General features: G+C 43.4%; 1 long non-coding RNA gene across 4 annotated transcripts; it reads right to left on the bottom strand.

The window, feature by feature from the left end:
- Positions 1–607: 607 nt before the first annotated feature.
- LOC102005245 lies at positions 608–11849 on the bottom strand. Of its 4 annotated transcripts, none has more exons than XR_001236889.1 (7): positions 11775–11849; positions 8469–8597; positions 6950–7123; positions 6016–6100; positions 4015–4149; positions 2153–2258; positions 608–746 (listed from the first exon to the last, which is right to left on the bottom strand). It is a non-coding gene; the product is annotated as an uncharacterized LOC102005245 (long non-coding RNA). The 4 variants fall into 4 exon arrangements; XR_263388.2 differs by having other exon boundaries at positions 11801–11840; XR_263389.2 differs by having other exon boundaries at positions 6980–7123; positions 11801–11840.
- Between the last annotated feature and the right edge of the window lie 348 nt (positions 11850–12197).

The raw sequence follows: 12197 nt of genomic DNA, 5'->3' as shown, positions 1-12197 counted from the left end.
AATACCATTATAAAAAAGAAAAACTGCCAACTCTGCTAAAAAAATTGTCATAACACTAAATTATTATATAAATATAAAAGGAGTGTGTCTGTAAAATATTCACTCAATGAACATCCCAAGGTGACGGTTTTGCTATGTTGTTTTTATTCCTGAGAGATCCATAACACATTTGGATATGCCACATGTCACCACATGAATCAGACAGTTAATGCATGTGCTTTTTAGAAGCAGGGATGTCTTCCCAATAGAATGTGCTATAAAAAAATGTGGAGATCTGGCTGCTTTGTCTGATAGGCATAATTTAATGTCTTGCTTATAATACTGCATCTTAAGGAAAAATACACACTGTCCTATGTAGTTATTTACAATATATTGCTAAGTCTATGCAAATATGTTTCCCTCAGCCCAGGATTATATAACAAAGGTCAACAATGTTTGAAATATTTTGAGGCATATTCCCAGTATGCTTAGTGTATGGTGCTAATGTCCAATATATGCACATATATCTTAATATATTTCCAGATATTTCTGTTCATTGTTCTCTCCAAAGCTTCCCACAGAATGCTATTAGGGGAATGTTTTCTTCTGAAGAAAGCCAAACATTGCCTATCCATCTTGGAAAAATTTATTAAGGTGGCTAATTATGCGGTCGTTAATATTGCATCAGTATGGAGGTTGCTCAAAGCCACTGCAGAAGGGAAAAAGATCGAGCCGGCTCAGTAATACTGGAAGCAGAGATTCAGCATCTGCAAAAACAAGTGCACACCTATGTGATCGTATTTCTCTGTCGTAGATTTCCAAATCAGGCCATTACGCTCAGACATCACTCGTGAGCCTGTGCACGCACGTACACACACGTGTGTGATGTGGTACACACAAAACCAAAATTACAAACCACACATTCTACTTCTCCCTTCCTTCCAAATACTGAAAATTTTGCCCTTATGTTTCTGAGGGCAATTTTCTGATCCTACGTGAGTTCCATTCGGATTGCTAAGGGAAAATGCTTTGGCTACTTGCAAAAAGATAGGAGAAAAAGACTGTAAACCCAGACCTTCACTATCCAAGCCATGCCCAGGGGAGAACGTGAAAGACAGGTTCATGTGTATCAAAGGTGTCTGGAAACTGAGTTTTAGCCCCGTCCCCCATTCCAAATCTTGCTATTGTCTTATCACTCCCCAGTTACTATGTTGGACAAGATTAGAGAAGACTTCACAGTCACTCAGACACCAAACAAGCAACCAAGGTCATTAACAAGAGGGCAATTCGAGGGAAAGACATTCATTCCCAGTGTGTGGGCCAGACTGGACTGGTCAGCTGGCTTTTTGTTTCTATGCTGCTGTGACACTGTAACTGTCACAAACCCTGGGCCACAGCATCACTCCAGAGGTTCATTCTACCATCTTCAGACCACCCCAGTATTGACAGTCCTCAAAACTCCAAGGCAAAATCTTGCCAATGAATACATTTTCTTAAGACTGCCAAAATCACCCACTTTCCAGAACTAGGAACTGCGCCTAGATGTGACGGTGAAACCAGTGCCATTAATTCAAATCTTGTCCACGTTATCAATTTAACCCAACACAGCCTGACCAAGGAGGCCTTTGAAAAGGACAAAAACTATGAAATAGGCTTTTCTCCAGCTGATGCTTTGCAGCCCTGTTTCCACAGGAGTGGGTTATGCAGCGCTTTCCTGAACAGGGGTCTCCTGGGAGAGGGACCGTGGACAAAGACAATCATAAGCATCCTCTTGAGAAGCTCTGCTCCCGTCTTCCTCCAGAAAGGAATGTCATTACTGGACACGGCTCCAGAAGCCTTCCTTTCTTTCTCTGGTATGGGGTTCCCCGTGCCCCAGGAATGACCCCCTATGTGCGGGGAGAGGGGAAGATGGGACGAGGCACTTGCACACTGCACACACAGCCCCTCTTCCCTCCTAAACCACAAACCACTTCATAGAGCATTCCAGAAAATTTCGAGAAAGGGTTTTCACGAGAGCCAAGAGAGCTATGAGCATCTTTGTTCTCCCACTGGAAACTCAATGGTATATAAGAGAGAGCAAATGTTAAATCATTTAAAGAGAGCTATTTTTCATAGTTTCCAGTACATAAATGTGTTTCAGTACGTGTTATTGTAAAATAGTGTTTCTACTTACGTTCTTATACATCTGTTGTTGTGTTTACTCATCTCTGGTTCTGACTTTTAGAAATAGCAATAAATCTATTTTTTAATCCCCTCTCCTGATGACTGATTATTCATCGCTAAAAGAGATGGAGGGAAGTCCATGTGAGGAGTGATCCACCCGCCTGAGCAAGCTCCACTTTTACAAGATAAACAGGGTCCGGGGAGATTCTTCTCCTGTCCTGGCTAGTTTATGCAAACTAAATAAGGAGTTGGTGGCAGCTCAAATAAATATGAATTACCCTCCAGTGGAAAATCCAACCACTTGTTACAGCCAGTTTCAGCAACAAGGAGCCAATGGTGACAACCGCAAAAACAATACAATGCATTTTTATACTGTGTCTCTAATACAGAGATCACAAATGGCTTCATGGAGAATCAGTCATCACTGAGCTAAACTGAAGAAGATGGGAAGCCAAAAGGGGAGAGGGAGAAGGGAATAGACTTGCCACTTCTGGACCCCGGCAGGAACACAAGAGTTGCCAAAGCAAGCACCTCAAGAACTGTGTAAGTCAGGAGAAGTCAGGCTTAGTCTGCTGTAACAAACAACCCCAAAATCTTAGTAGTTTGACAGAGCAAATGTTACTGTCTTGCTCTCATGAAACCTGCTGAGTGTCTGTCAAAACTCACAGGGACAGCTGTCCATCTGACATTCTCTGGGCCCCAGTGAGCAGGCTGTACTGATCATGTGACTCCTGTACCTCACCACGAGGCCTCCACAACTGCTGAAGCAGAGGAAGTGGAAAGAGGGCCATGGTGAGCCACACCATGGCGCTTCTCTGCTTTTGCCTGGGACCAGCCCTCTGACCAGAGTCAGACATCACTTCTTTTTCTAAGGGAGCTCAGCAATTTTGGAGAACAGAAGGAAATGCTTGGTGAACATCACTGTCTCTGCCATACATAACAGATTATTTCACAGAGTCAATAACTGCATGGTCAAAGTAAAAAGGAAGACAATCCCCAAGCAAAATACATCGTAAAGGACTGTCTCAGCATTGGTCCTAACTCCATAGTATGGGGCAACAATGTCAGTCTAACAGTTTATCTTCGAGATCCAAGATTTTGTGTTTTTGGGGCTGGGGATTTAGCTCAGCAGCAAAAGCGCCTGCCTGGCAAGCGGAAGGTCGTGAGTTCGGTTCCCGGTACCGCAGAAAAACCAAAAAAAACAAAAAAAAAACAAAAACAAAAAAAAAACAAAAACAAGATTTTGTGTTTTTGTAAATGCACACTGTCAGTGCACAGATATGGGTTGGTAGGGATAACAACCCTAGCTATCTGGCTTGCATCGCAGCATGCTGGGTCAGGGATGCTCTAAGTTCCAGGACTGGAGCTGTAGCACCAGAAAAGTCACCCAAATGTGAGACCCATCTGGTTCTATCTGATATCCAGCTGATTGCTTTGGAAGCACTTTTGATTTAGTGCCTTGCAATTTACATTTCCTTTAACATATCCGCTGGTGCTGTAGACTTCCCTATTTCACATCTACTGGTTCATACCTTAGATTATTGGCTAGAAATTTTTTAATGAATTCCAACTCTATCCCAGGATACTTTACAGTTTGGAGTCCCTAGAAAGTACTTAGATTTGCACTTAGCACATGGTTAATCCTGTTTGTTTTCCTACACTCAAAGGAGAATTATAATGGATCTATGACAGGGCCATGGGATCCGGTTCCTTTCTGTGGTATAATGCTGCTTTTCCTGTTGGGGGCTAGCTGTGTGTTGAAAACTATTCTTTCCAAAGCTTCTTGATACCTTATCGTCTCTGGGTCACATGATAAATGATCAGTTGCAAACCAAACTGAAAGTTGAGGAAAGGAAAAGAATGGGCTGAAACCTTCTTTGGGTTCACTTGCAGATGGCATTGCATGGAGGAGTGGAAGAATCTTGGCTCTGAAATTGAGTTCCAGTCTCAACTCTGCCATTTCTGTCCTTGGCCATGAACAGGTGGCATCCTCTCTTTGGGCCTCACCTGGCAAGAGAAGATGTCAATACAAAGAGGTTGAATAAGACAAGCACACTGGGCATGTCAGTGAATTTTAATGCTCCTAAGTTTCAGAGGACACATCCGTTACTGGCAGCTAATGCAGAACTGTGCCCCAAAAAGGTGCTGTGTGCAAATTGGAGTAAGGTGTACCTGTGAATTATCTCCGCTTCATAATTTTCTGTTGATAAAATGCAGCCAGCTCCAGAAGGAATCCTATAAGACACTCTTCGTGGCCTGATCTATGATCTCCAGAAACAATAACCCTGACTGTAGGTTTTCCTGCCCAGTACTCCCAGTTGGAGGGTGGCTTTGGTTGTTGCTACCTCCTCCAACACGTAGCAAGTGACCCTAGGTCTAGGGTTAGAACTGTTCTTCAAATCACTGCTTCATTCTCAACTATGTTGACCAATGCCCAGTATACCTTCCCTAACCAGGCTACAGTGCATTGCCTATTTCAATCAAATTATGAAAACGCAAAGATAGAATAATCAGAAATGCTAATTTGTCACTAAAAATCTGGCAAGCAGAGCCCATATTTTGCAAGCAGCTTTCCTATTATACTTTTGTTCTTTCCTCAACTAATTTAGCTTACTAATTTTCTATAATTACCTGAATGCTCTTAGCTTCCCCTGGTCAGATGAGTTCTGAGACACTTACATAACTAGCATTAAAAAGATGCATTTAGCAGCTTAGATTGTTAGAGTAACAAAGCCTATAGAATCCGGAGGTTATTGTATTCTCCCAAAAGTACTTAAATAATAGCCTAAAATCTGAAGAATTACTTTAATACTTCAATAAAAATAACCCAATTCAAAACATTTTCAAGGAAACATAGTTCTTTGCTCTAGGCTACCGAGTAATGGCTGAGAGAAAGTATATAGCCTGTCACTTCTGATTAGAGGACTGTGCCTCTGTGCTTTGAATGAGGGGCATGTCTGGTAATAGGAAGTGCAGATATTAAAGTTAATAAAATAATGTGGAATACGATATATATGAAACTTGACCAAGTACAGCACAGAATACAACATACATTACCCTGTTCAGTCAACTCCTGTGGCCCCGCATCTAATGACAAGCTTAATTTCTGTTTCCAATGAGAGTACAGCTAAAAATACAATTTCCAGATTAGACAAATATTTTATCCGACTCCCTAACAAATGTAACCAAGAACGGCTGACACGTCTCCGCAGATGCCCAGCGACCATGAGAGAGAATTACTAGGATTGCAAACTGCTCAGCCTGAAAAGTCCATGAAACGCCATCATCTTTGAGGTCATTATAAATAATTAGTTGCTAACACGGCGATGTGGAAGCTTCACAACTGGAAAGGGACCAGGGTGGATCTATTTCTCTCCTGCCCTCAAAGGCTTTCGGCTCCCTCTCGGCACAATTAGGCCTCCCCAAACAACTGGGCACCGAGGCCCCTGCCCACCCGTTATTACCTCTTTAATCTAAAACCCCAACGCCAACCATAATGGTTTTGTTTTTCGATACATTAACCTTCAGCTTGTATTTTCACTATTAAATAACCAGCTTGAGAACCTCCTGGAATTTTTTTTCCCAGTCACCTACAAGAAACCGTGCAGTCCCCATGATGTGACCCTCTTAAGGGATTTAAAAGCAATTCAATGAGCTAATCTCAGTAAACCTAGAATTAAAGTTCTTGTTTCCATATTTCACTTCCAAAATATTTAGAACTTTGACAGATATGACATTATGTTTTCATTAAAACAGCTGATTTCAAAATGCTGCACTGTGCAGAAACGCCATAAACAGTTTATGATGAACTGCCACACTCTTAATTAAAACAATAAATCCAGCACACAATATTTGCGCAGCCTCCGGTCTGACCTTTGCCTCTTGCTATCCACTACCAAGCCGCGGCTGCGTTCCCAACGCCAGACGTGGAAGGTTTTAAAACATGATCTGAAAGGCACTAAAGATAAAATAAGAGAAAACGTACCATTAGTCTTCGCAGTTATGATTAATTCAGTTCATATTTTACAATCTGGTTATGGAGTAAAACTGCAGACTTTACATCAAGTATTTGCCATTCACTATACCTAATGTATAAAAATGCTTGATATTTTAGAAAATGGCACCGAGCTAATTCACCACAACCCCATGAAGGACAGAAATTGAAATAATAAAAACAGAGAGTGATTCCCTATCCATCTGAAGTGACGAACAGAGCTCACTCCTTGGACAGTCAGCTCCGGACAATAAATATGTCAATTGCAGCAGCGCATGCTTTCCATGCCACTCACAGCTCTGTGCTGCTGGATTTCAGATTCAAATACTCCCTAAATTTCTCTCATCTGCCCTAGAGCAGGCAGCAAGAATGTTAATTGCTAAGCAGTAATGACAAAAATTTGTTGCAATGGACTAGAGTTGGCAAGCCAACCTTGGGTCCGACCAGCTCTCAAGGCAATTGGATCGTGCATGTATGCCTCAAAGAGAAGGCAGTGGGTAACTGGGCAAGCTCGTGCTGCAGCCTCTCCCTGGATGGGTGGATGGATGGATGGATGGATGGATGGATGGATGGACAGCATCTGGCTTCTGGGAGAAAATGACCTAGCTGGGATGGGAGCCAAGACCCCCATCAGGAAGACTGTCCAGTCTCCTTAGTGGGAATGGAGGCTAACCTCATAGTATCTGCAGCAGGATGGCCTCTAGCCACCTCCACACTGCCAGAGATGAGCCTGCGCCCCTGATCCCTTCTCCTGCACTCTCCCCCACCTTCATTCCTCTGTCCTCCCAACCCCCCATTACCATCCAAACCCACCACACATCCATATGACAGACACACGCTCACTGCATATGGACGTGAGCAGAGCTGGATAGAGCATGTGCACATGAACACAGCAAAGCCGCTGAGGCTGAAGGATCAGAGGGTGACAGTGAGCTGGCAGCCCACTGCAGATCTTTGTCCAAGTTATGACTGAAGCCCATCAGAGTTCTAGAAAGAGAGAGGGGAAGGGAGTGATGCTGGCCAACAAGGACATGTGGGCTCTCAATGCAGGACCTGGCTCCACTCCGCCCACACAGAGTGGGGATAGAACCCCAAGGGAGACACCTCCTACTGTGAGGACAACCTCCCTAACTTGGCTTAGATAGCTCTAGTCTTCACCTACCTCCAAAGCCCCATCATGCCTAATCTCTCCTCCCCTAATCTCCCCTGAGCTCCTCCAGTGGCTCCTCTCAGCCCACATAGCATGACAGACGTACAGCCCTCACCTGGTCACTCAAAGGCACCAATGCTACTCAGTCCTGCGCAGGGGGCCTCCCAAGGAAGGGACACTAGGCTGAGCTCCCAGAGCCTCTTTTCCATCTGGGCCCAAAGACATGTCTCAAATCTGCCCTGGGCATCCTAACAGAAGAAGAGTCCTGCAGGAAGGCTGGACTCTGAGGTTCCTGAGCAGCATGCAGGGTGCCTGTGCCCACCTGGCCCTGGATGAGGGCCACCACAGCCCTCAGTAGAAACTATCACTCAGTATCTTCACCCTTTGTATCAAGGATGAGAGTTAGGACAGGCTCTATGCATCTCTACATCTTCACAAAAGAGGTGCTCTGCAGGACTCAAATCCTCTGCTCTCCACACTTGGACCAGGAGGGGTAGCCCACACAGTGGGCACTGCCCGCTCTCCACCTGCCATGCCTCACATCAGCCTGGTGTGCAGTCCACCCTGGCTGACAAAGGTCACAGTGCATGGATACTTAGCCTCACCATCATCTCACGGACATTATTTTTTTTTAGAAAACTGGTCGCTTAGAGGAATAAAATCTCCATTCTGAAGTCATCTGGCTAGCGGGTGGTACCACACAATGAAAATCAGCACCTTCTGCTTCAGAGTCAGTGCTCCTTCACGGCAGCACTTTGCTATCACAACAGGCAGCATCTCCTTTGGGAAGCCTGTCTGTCTGTCTGTCTCTTTGTGACCGGGTCTCACTGTGCAGTTTGGGCAGATTTGAACTCACTCTGTAGCTCAAAGTGGCCTCAAGCTCAGAATCCTCCAGCCTCCCCGGGCTGGGATTAGAAGCATCCACCACCACACCTAACTCTGAGCAGACTCTTGAGTTTCTCAAACTGAGAGCCACAAATGTATATATTCTCAGGGGATTATAATTCAATCCTTGATAATTTTTAATGTATCCAAAGTTTTTACATCATGAAAACCTATCTGAATGATTCAGTAAGTTGGGCACTTGCCAGGAATTTAAAAGTAGTCTGGACAACACAGTAAAACCCCATGTCAAGTTAAAAAAAAAAGTTAAAGAATGAATATAAACAAATTCTAGATCACCTGGGTATCTGACCATTATGCGATTTTCATGCCAAGTTTGTGTTTTCCATCATAAGGGTAGCAAAGCACACTCGTCTCTTCTTCTGGGACTGAAGTGGGTAGAACTAATATGCAACCAGCACACTGGAGCTAAGGAAAAAAAAAATCACATGGAGCTGTAGAAATCTGTTCAAGGACCTATAAGACTTGATTTGCTCTAATGCATGATGGGGAGAGAATGGCATATTCCAAAAAGAAAAAACCTGAAATACATGAGGGTGTGATCAAAATATATAGTGTTTAAGTCCTTTAAAGATTTATTACAGTAAAAGGCAAGGTGCCATTAATCCTCTTCAGAATATTGCCTCTCATTTCACACACACCTATCCCATCATTCTTGCTATTTTCTGAAGCAGCTCTGGAAGTCTTGTTTCATGAATGTCTTTATAATTGTGATAAAAATATACAGTGAATACTATTGCTGAGAGACATGCAAAGGAAAGGCATGTCCATAAAGGCTTTATGGTGTGTTCTTGTCCACCTTATTCACTAGATCTGGCACCATGTGACCTCTGGCTCTTCCCTTAAGTCAAAATGACCATGAAAGGAAAACACTTCAATTGATTCAGGACATCATGGCAGTGATAGGAGCAGAACTAAAAACACACACAAAAGAGGACTTACAGAACTGCTTCAGAAAATGGCAGAACTTATGGGACAAGTGTGTTCAGAGAGGAGTATTTTGAGCAATATTAATGGCAATATGTCTTTTGTTGTCATTTTTAACTTAAGCATTCATCATAGTTTTAATCTCACCTCAGATAACACATCAATGCTTTTTTCCCAATGAGTGAACTTTCAGGACATGCAGAATCCACCCAGGACAGCTAGAACCTTCTCTTTCTGGTCTCTCTCATTGCCTTGGTTTCTGTCCATTCTTATGGTCTCCTTCTGGATCCATGTCCCAGGCAAGGGTCAAATCTTTCAGAGCCAATATTAAGATTTTTTTTTTTTAGGCATGTCGGATTCTTCATAGTCTGTCAGTGACTTTATCTTGCTACTCCTGACAGCACTCGGAGCATAACTTCATGGGCTGATAAATTATCTTCCCTTTATTATTGGCTCTTCAGCAAGGAATGAGAGAGGTAAAGAAAGAAGAGGGCGAGGAAAGAAGAAATCCCTCTCTGCCGCCAGTGACAGTAACAGGAGAACAAAGAAGCGGAAGAATTGAGTCAGCCTTGCCCCCACCTGACCCCCAAGAATTGTAATCGCACCGATCTGGAAAGAACTCAGGATGTATTTGTCAGTTTGGGATTCGTGCTGTATGTCGTGACTAAGTTTCAGCAAAACAACATCATCCTTGCCATTAAATGAATGATGCTATTTTAAATTGTATTGGTTTTATAATTTTGTTTGTGTTTAATTTGCAAATGTTGCTTGGTTTTATAGTTGTGTAAAAGCTATAAAAAAAAGGAGCTTAAATTTACTTTCATATGATCTGTAGTCAGGAATGCTACTATCTTCTTTATGGAGTGGTTATGGGGATTTAATGAAATAACGCAGGGAAAAACGCTAGCATCGTGCCAGGCACATGGGAAGAGCTCAGTAAATGTTATTGAACTTGGATATCATTTTTTATACTAATATAACAAAATACTTCAAATTGTGATTGTGGATCTACAGTATTTTTTCCTTAATAAACTACGTTAATCAAGATTCTGGCGTACTGGGTAAGGCATTTTGTCTTCAGGAGGCCCATTGAGGGGACAAGCCTATGATTTCTCCTACAGAGAAGTAGCCATTAACTCATAAATGCCCGCTGCACATCAGAAGAAATGGAAATTGCAAGAGGATGGAAAGAGATGATAAAAGCAAGTTGGGATAAGGCAGAAGCGTTCTCACTCAAGGCTTAAACATGGCTGAAACTATACTTCTAGGAACTGCATGAATCCCCTCATTCAAAACTAGACTTACCAGTGAACATATTTAAAAGGAAAGAATGATTGGGATGAGGGAAAGGAGAACAGGAGAAAAAGAAGGAGGGGAAAATATAGCTAAGATAATGAGAGCTAAGACAGCTAAGATAATCGCACTACTAATTTCTATTGGTTTATTGAAAGGAACAGTTAATGATTAAATTTTTTTACCAATTTTACATGCTTATATCTGGTAATCTGAACAATTACTTTGAAGACAACAATATGCAATATAATAACCACTGTTGAATTCCTATCAGCTTGGGTTTTTTTTAAATTCTATAGATCATTTCTTATGTTTATTTTTTTTTATTCATTTAAAATAAAAAAAAAAACACTAGACTTTCACCTGAACTGCCCTCAGCCTGGTGATATTGTTAGGAGAGCATATCTTCTAGAACATTGGGATGGGGTAGAAGGGTTTTCATCCACACCAGCCAGAAACTTTATCTCTATTTCCCACGCCCACATTCCTGATGAAATTTTACCCATCCTCCCAGACACTCCGCACAGGCAAAAACAGATAGATTTTCAGCTGGTGTGAAAATCTTCCCAAGCTGGTGGTTGGTGGATTAATATTACCATTTTTCACCCTCTCCTTCCTGGTTAATGAAACAGATTAGAGGTTGGAGGGCTAGCACCCTGGGGGATGCACTCTTCAGAGTGGAGCAAACACCCTGGAGGGTAGAATCTGCTCCATGAAGATCTGAACACATCCAGACATAGGCTTGCCCAGCATTGGCTTTGAAAGAAGCAGAAGGGGAGAGAAATGGAGATGACAGGGGAGGGGCACTAGCGGAAAGTGGCAGATCCCTAAGGGACAATGAAGCTCCCGCGTTCCCCTCACTCCATCCTATACCCTTCCTGCCAGGGGAATCTTTAGCTTCAGAATGAAGGGAGTGAAGATTGAAAGTCTCTTCCCTTACTCTGGACATCTTCTAAATCTTTTGTTTACATCTTCCATTCTGGGCTGAATTGCTCCCCACCACTGCCAGATAAATTCATATGTTGAAATCCTACCCCCCAACACCTGATAATCTGACTCTTTTCAGAGACAGCCTCTTTAGAGAGGTAATTAAGTTGACGTGAGGTCATTAGAACGGATCTTCATCCAATATGAACGGTGTCCTTAAAAGGAGAGGCTAAGACATAGACAGCAGAGGTCAGACAACGTGAAGACAGGGAGAAGACAGCCATTTACAAGCCAAGAAGGAAGGCCTCAAAAGAAACCAATCTCCCAACGCCTTGATCTCAGACTTTCAGCCTCCAGAAGTGTGGGAAAATAAATGTCCTTGATTGAAGCTTCCCTGACCTTGGCACTTGGTTATGGTGCCCTAGCAGATGAACGCACCTTTGAACTCCAAGTCAAGAACTGACCTGTATCTCCCTGTGTTCAGCAGTGCCATGCCTTCCCCCAGGCCAGTCTGTGAGGAAGGAGGAGAAATAATGAATGAGTGTTGCAGCCCCTGTCAAAGCCTCCTTCCCCCACTGTGGGCTTTCCCACCCAGGCCTCCAGGCCCCTGCCCTGTGCCATGTCTTGCCCTCCTGGGACCCCCACTCCGTACTGCATCAGCAGCCAGGGGCAGCCCCCACATGTGTGTACCAACTGGGACACTTCAAGCTGGAAGCTGGCATCTTCTCACTGTGGTTGTACCTCCCTGCTGGGGCCCTGGTGGGTGTGAACTCAGACAGGGTGGCCAGCCCAGACTCCAGAACTCTCAGAGCAGCTGCCATGTCCCGACTGCTGCCACCCATCCCCGGACCACCTGGCTTC

The sequence above is a fragment of the Chinchilla lanigera genome, unplaced genomic scaffold, assembly GCF_000276665.1.
Source record: "Chinchilla lanigera isolate Chin_1 unplaced genomic scaffold, ChiLan1.0 scaffold00067, whole genome shotgun sequence".
Taxonomy (NCBI): domain Eukaryota; kingdom Metazoa; phylum Chordata; class Mammalia; order Rodentia; family Chinchillidae; genus Chinchilla; species Chinchilla lanigera.
Note: the sequence above shows the minus strand (reverse complement) of the source record. Positions and strands in the feature narration are given on the sequence as shown.